Raw genomic sequence first — 7825 nt, forward strand, 5'->3', positions numbered from 1 at the left:
AAGGTGATAACGAGCTATCTAGACATGGCTGAGACGACTAGCATGAAGGGACTATTCAAAATGAGCAACATAACCCTAAAACCGTTTGATGAGAATGGAGACGTCGCTGTGTGGCTCAAAAAGACAGAATTAGTGCCAAAACCAGTATCGCAGACGTCGCGAGCTATATTGCCCTTAACCTAGAAATCGACGCATTAGCCATCTAACTAGAAATGAGCAATAGTGATCACGCAGATACAGAGAAGTTGAAAGGGAGGTTGAAGGAGGCGTTCGAATCACTTAATCGGCTACAAAGAATGCGCTGGGCTGGCGAACGGGTTGACATTTTTGCCAACGAAATTAGTAAATTAGCGCCCCTAACAATATTTAAGGCCGAAGGCTTAGAGCAATTAGAATGGTGTTTGTGAATGGGTTCCCTGACCATGTAACAACTGGGCTACAAGTAGATAATGTTATGTCTGTGAGCATGGATGTGTTGATAGTCCGTGCTAGAATCCTCACAAGGACGCAGAAGGGTAAGCCTTTGCCATGGCGACCGAGACAATTAAGAGCGCTTGTTATTAGGACATAGAGGGAATTGAAGTGGTGCTGAGAATGGATGCAACTACACAGCTTGAAGTCGCGTTTGTCGCCGGACAAGTGAGGATTGTAGCGACAAGCGACTAGAGGACGGGACGAAAAGGGATCTGTCAGAGGCCGGAAGAAGACAAACAAGGTCATCATAATAAAACAACAGGGCAGGACTCGCAGTAATGGGTATAAACTGTACAAATTTAGATTTAAGAAGGAAATAGGCAAGAATTTGTTTACAAATAGGGTGGTCGATGAATGGAATAAACTTAGTAACCATGTAGTAAGCGCTGAAACTATCAGTTGTTTTAAAAAACGATTAGACAACTTTATAGATGGGGATGACAGGTGGTGATGGATACGGAGCTGCCTAGTGTAGGCCTTATGGTCTTTTGCAGTCTCCTTTATTTCTTATGTTCTTATGTTCTTATGTAAGACGTGGGAATGACAATGAGGGCCATGAAGGGCAGTGTCACCACAAAGCTCGACCCTAACGAGAAGGCGGCGCCTTGTACAATTGAGGACATACTTCCTGGCGAAATTCAATGGCCAGAAGTGGAAGGTAGAGTGGTACCTGAAGAAAGGCTCGCTTCTATAGAACAAAGACTGCTACGAACAGACTCTCGGAGAGGGGGTGAGGGATGACTTTGACGTCGAAGTAGAGCGGTGGATTGATGAGGGAATTTTAAGTCCTTGGGAGAAGCCGGTGGAGGATGGAATCTTGCCGCTGATGACAGTGGTGCAGCCAACCAAGAACAAAGTGCGATCGGTGTTGAATTTCAAAGAGCTGAACCAGTTCATGAGGTGTCATACTGGCGATGATTTTGTGGACGTATGTAACGAGACCATACACAAATGCCGCCAAGTGGGGGGTCCACGATTGTAGATCTACGGGCGGCTTACCTCCAAATTCACGTGAGGAAGAAACTATGGAAGTACCAACTAATAAAGTATAAAGGTAAAACATATTACATGACCAGAATGGGGTTTTGGCTATGCTCAACTCCGATGATAATGACAAGGATCCTGAAGACAGTACTGGAGACGACTGAAGTGAAGAAGGGTACAAACTCCTACATCGATGACATATTGGTGGATGATACTGTTGTACCGGCGTCGGACATAGTGGAACACTTAGCTCGGTTCGGATTAGTCTCGAAGGAGCCGGAACCGATGGAAGGAGGAATGGTGTTGGGACTCCGACTAGAGAGAGACGGGAGCGGAAACCTGACGTTCGGGAGAGGCAACGAGATCCCGAATGTAACGGACGAGATTAGATCATTGTTCTTAGCAAGAAAAGTTGGCCCGAATATAACTGCGGAAGAGGACCGGCGGGCGGTGAGAGCGTGTGTCCGATGTCAGTCAATAGATCCCGCTTCTAGACTGCATGCAACAGGGGAACTCAACATAGAAGAGAACTGGAGGAGATTTGCGATCGATGTAGCCCAGGACGATTCACCGTTTGGCGGGAGCTGAAGACTGAATCGGGAGGGGAAATTGTATGGGTGATGAATGAGATATATCTGGAACTGGGTCCAGTGGATGAAGTCCTCATGGATAACAGCACCGCATTTCGGTCGAGAGCACTGAAAAAAATGCTGGACAAGTGGAGCACGAGACGCTTCTTTAGGAATACGTACCGGCCGAGTGGAAACGGAATAGTAGAATTACACCATCACACTGTCAAATCCATCGCTAATACCGCCTATGGAGGCAGTCTTCTGGTATATGTCCCCTAGGCCGGGCCAAGACGTAGACTCGGTGCCACAAAAAGTTTTATTTAAATATGAATGGCTGCATCCTAGGGTAGCGCCGGTGCTACCGGCCAATGCTGAAGAAGGCGCTGCCTTAGTACAGGTGGAGGAGGAAGATAGTAAGTGCACATCGCAGTGGACGAGGGGGATTGTGACGGAGGTAAATTCACGGACCAACATCTCTGTCGAGGGAGTGCCGCGACATATACTGAATCTTCGTCATGTGGTGGATGACGGAGGAGGAAGCGAGGAAGAGAGTCACGACGCTGTAGTGGATGGGGAAGCGACACCTCGACGAACGCAGCGTGAGAGACGTCCTCCGAGATGTCTACAGGACTACGCACTAGGAGACGAAGATGACAAAGAATAGGTTGATCTCGAGATCAAAGGTGTGTGTGGTTTGTGGTACGGGTATGGGTGCACAGTTAGGATCCCGGCATGAGGTCAAAGGTCACCGTCTAGGAGGGTGAATGGGGTGTTGGCTGGTGTGCGTGGGCAGTGTGTATTGGGTGAATGTACGAGTGATAGAGGCGCAGTAAAGGAAAAATGTAGACAGAACTTAGCTACCGTAGGATTAGGTGGCGATACGAGTGAAAGAGAAATTAGAGTCAAATGTCCTATTAAATGAAGAATAACCAGGAACTAACGCGGACAAGGTAAGTGATACGTCGCTCCGTTATAACAAAACACAGCCTATTAACTCTTCATCTTTTCCCTGCAGTTTTATTTCAATTCACACTGATTCCTGGAAATTAGTTGTAATTTAATTTCTCTGGCACTCATGTATGTTGTTCTTGTTCCATAGACTGTCTGGCTGAGCAGTCCCATCTCCCTGAGGAACACGGGGTTTTCCAACAAATCCTGTATAGAGTGTAAATTGTGTTGTTGGCATGCGTGATTGTGTGCAATTCAGTCTTCCATAATGTGTCGTATAGTATGGGGTAAAGTGTTGCTTCCTGGACAGTTATCTGCAATGTGGTCATCCAGTCTCTCTTGGTAGCTTAGAAGGGTTGGATGGTGGCTGCAGTGCAGTCTGGTCAGATGGACTCTATCCTTTCGGCGGAGAGAGGGGATTCACAGGGATGGATATCAGGGGTTCTGGCATGCAGCAGTGAATTATCTTTTTGTTGATGGAGCAGTGAGTGATATGATTATGGATATGCTTCTGGAGGCTGGTGTTTGGTAGTTGTGGAGGAAGAGAAGAGAGTATTTGTGTGTGATATAGGTATTTGGGTGTTGTTTTGATGTGGCATGTGTAGGTATTTTGCTACATAATGTATGGGCTGTGCTGTGTTTGTGGAGACTGGTGTTTGTGTACCTCTCATGTCAAGATGATCCTTGACTTTGAGGACTTACATTTTAGATTGGAAAAAGTACAACGGCAAGCCACAAAACTGATTCAAAATATCAAAAATAAATCATACGAAAATCGACTTAAACATGAATCTATTTTCCCTAAAAAGGTATAGACTCACAGGTGACTTGATACAGGTCTTTTAAGATTCTAAAGGGAATTGCCATCAAAAGTGACTTTTTTTTTTTACACTGAATGAAAATCCGTCTTTATCATTATTTATCTGTCTATTTATTATTATTTACAATATGTCATATCTTTGGCGTTGTGAGACACTGCCTAGTTCTTCCCATTTTCTTTCGTCTCTTTTCAGCCCTTCGGCTATTATTTTTCCTTCACTCTATGGAACTGCTGGAAGTCTTAAGGCCTCTAGTCACTACTTGGTATTTTCCCTCCCCCTTCTTCCCAGCAACTGTTGTGAGAGTTTAGCGCTAATTGGTTACAGTGCCTTATCAAGTTTAAGTATCTTCTATTTACTCAGGAATCACCTCCCCCCCCCATCGTCTTCCAAGAGATGTCTTCGTATGTTCATGATCGAACTCATCACAGATATTTTTAATGTTATGAATGAAATGTCTCAACTTCTCAAATAATTTAACTAATTCACCATATAACAAATTTGTATCCTTGTACTTTGTGATTAGGATAGGTATATTTTACCCATGTATTACCATTTTTTGTTTCTCAATTGTTTTGCTTGGAGGGTCCGCTGCTTATTACACCCACTGCGCGCTTGCCACTTCTCGTCTAGGCTAGTTTTAATTAGGTTAGGATCATATGTCCCTTTCTCGTAACCAGTAACTACCTCACAAAACTATAGGAATTGACTCAATTTCTGCCCAGACGTTGCGTCGCATTCCTCTCGCAATTTAACGATTGGAAAAGTGCCCGCCGATAAACAGCGTATCCTCATGCTTGTAACCGCTAATATCACGCAGTAGGCTATAGATAGTAGGCACGCCACACTCTCCAAGAGAACATGTCTGTGGACCTCGCATCCTCGACAGTGAACACGAACATGAACAAATTATTCTCGTCGTTGGTCATCGCCAATCACGGTGCAGTGACTCGTGTTTAGTGTGTCCCGGAACTTACAGAAACAAGAAATGTTCTTTGTGACATCCCCAGAAATGCGTTTTGTGGCGTGCCCCGAACTGTGCTTTGTGACGTGCCCCGATATCGGAATCTACATGTTCAGTCGGGGTTCATTGCCAAACCCACTCCAGTGATTCAATACATGGAACTTACGTGTTCAGGAAGACAGACTTCTAGAGAGTGTATGAAGCGGAGCGACTAAACCGGAAAAATTAAATCCTTGGGCGCGATTCCCTTCTCCTACCACGTGTTCAGTGCTATCGAGTAAGGACAGACGTGGTTCCCGCCGCCCCCCCACTCAGTTGACTCACCAGTCAGTGCACTATTAAAGGAGGCGCCAAAGGGATAATCAGAGGGCTAGTTAGGTAGGAAGTCTCCAACCAAATACGTATTTTGTATCTTGCCCAGTTCGTTGATAAGTGAATTACTGTAAAATAAGGACAGACGTGGCTCCCGCCGCCCCTGTGCGACTCATGGATCCACGATTATCTAAACAGCATCCTGTTCAACTGATGGCACCCACTCATTTGAAGACATCACCAGTCAGTGCACTATTAAAGGAGACGCCAGAGGGATAATCAGAGGCATTATCTTTATATTTAACAAGGTCTTAGAGCGCGCAGGGTTAGCCAGGTAGGAAGTCTCCAACCTAATACGTATGTTGTATCTTGCCCAGCTAGTTGATAAGTAAATTACTGTGAAATAATGTTCATGATACAAAGATAAAACTTGTTGAATTAATTGTATGCCACTGATTGTGGAGGTATCTTGAATCACAAAAAAAAAAAAAAAAAAAAAAAAATCAGTGTAGTAAGTTCTGTTTAATTAGTCTAGGACTGTGATTTATATGAGTTTGCTCCCTTTAAGAAACATTTCTCTAATCATTCGAAATCGAAATTACACGCTCGACTTGAAGGGGACGTGCGTGGTCCCTGCCGGCATCCCATATTTCTTGAACTTTGGCTCCCAACTGCAGCTATTCCCACCAATTTCCCAGTGTATGAGAATTCTCATGCCACTCAACCACCCCTCCTTCCACTTGCCAGGGATTTCGGGACACTATTTACCTGTTTGTTTATCATTTAACTTTGCCTATTTATTTATTTTATTTATTATTTTTTATATTATTATTATTACTACAAAGATTACAAAGGCGGAGCATGCCGACAGAAGAACTTTTGGTCCATAACTGGGTCGGATGCAGAAAAAATATGATAAATAAAGATAGAAATTATAATAAAATAAGTAAATGCACAGGTATGGTGAAATAATAAACAAACAGGTACATTTGTCATTATAATAATTTTTCTTCGCATCCGATATAGTTATGGACCAAAAGCTTTCCTCTCGGCATGTAATCCTTTGATGTAAGTGGTTTAAGAATGCTGTTTAAAATAAAGCAAAGAGCAATATTTTAACCTACAACCTAGCAGAATCCCTAAAAGAAATTAGTGGAATAAAAGTCCCGGATTCCATAACAGACTTAGGAAAAAAATAACAAATAAGAGGAAATACATCAAAGAACACACGAATAACAGCTTCAGCAAAGCAAAATCATTCGCTAATCAAACAGCTTCAATAACGGCAAGAAGCTGCAACAGGATCAGCATCAGCAAAGTGTTCTGGAAAAATGTCGCCATCCCTAGTCTACTCCACTCAATTGAAGCAATCTTTTTCAGAAAAAGTGAACTCAACAGGCTGCAGACAATAGAGAACAAGGCATACAAAATAACATTCAGGGCACTACACTACACACCAGCAGCAGCCCTCAGAGTAGAGATCGTATCTTCCTCAGCATACACTAGAGCAGGGGTTCTCAAACTTCGATAGAGTCGCGACCCACTTCCCCAACAACAACGAATTTCTGACAATCACTATAACGCATTTCCTTGTCTCCGTGTAACTGCTTGCCTTTCTATGTATCTATGTATGTATGCATGTAGCCTATGTACGTGCGCACGTATGTATGTATATATGCATGTACGTATGCAGCGGCGGCGCCAGGAATTTTTAGTTGGGGAAGCTAAGGGGGGGCTGAGCAAATTTTTGGGGGGCTAATAGTAATATGATAATACACATATATTATCCTCATTTCAGAAGGGGAGGGGGTTAATGGTTGGGCTAGCACTGATGGCTGACAAATCTTTAGCCCTGGCAATTAAAAATTCCACTTAATAAAATTATTTCAACGAGTGTTTTAAATTTTCAATTTGCTCATTTCAGTTGGGGGGCTAATGGGGGGGCTGGCCACTTTTTGGGGGGGCTAAAGCCCCCCCCCCCTGGCGCCGCCACTGTACAGTACATATGTAAGCTTGTATGGATCTCTCTCTTCCTCTCTCTCTCTTTCTCTCTCACCGTCTTTAAAGGCTGAACAACTTACCATTATTAATGGGAAGTATGGGCTTGCTTCTTGGAGCACAGCGTCTCCAGCCTTGGGGCGATGCTGGAAACCGCAACACGGAGATCAAGATCTAAGAATATAAGGTCTAACCACTTCCGACCGATTTTCGAGGGAGTTGGCGCAGCGGGCCCGTGAACGTCACCTGGCTGTTCAAAGTGGGGTTAGCGGGTCCTATAGCTGTCAGTTGAAGCTGGTCCGTCGTTCGAAAATGACGTCGCCTTCGCTCGCACTGCTCCACGCAATTAGTTATATTCTGACAAATATTATATAAAATATATATATAAATATATATAAAATATTATAGTTCCTGTCTATATATATGAATATATAATATATATGATATAATATATATATATATATATATATATATATATATAATATAAAATATTATAGTTCCTGTCTTCCTTGGCGTTTCACAGTTTTCTTCAGTGTATCACAAAGAGAAAATGGACTCAGCCAAATGACGTCAGAAGCTGCGCAGAAGAATGTAAACGGTCTGACCTGGATAATTAGACCTTGACGGAGATCATCCTCGACAAGGAGTCGTGATCGGTACTTGTTTTTTTATGTATGTTAGTGCGGAAAATGTAACTTCACAAAGTTAGGTCGATCCGAAAGGCGTCTGTACATTCATTGCAGTCTTGGATAATC

Source organism: Oratosquilla oratoria, chromosome 39 (assembly GCF_046742065.1).
Source record: "Oratosquilla oratoria isolate Oo_2021 chromosome 39, ASM4674206v1, whole genome shotgun sequence".
Taxonomy (NCBI): Eukaryota; Metazoa; Arthropoda; class Malacostraca; order Stomatopoda; family Squillidae; genus Oratosquilla; species Oratosquilla oratoria.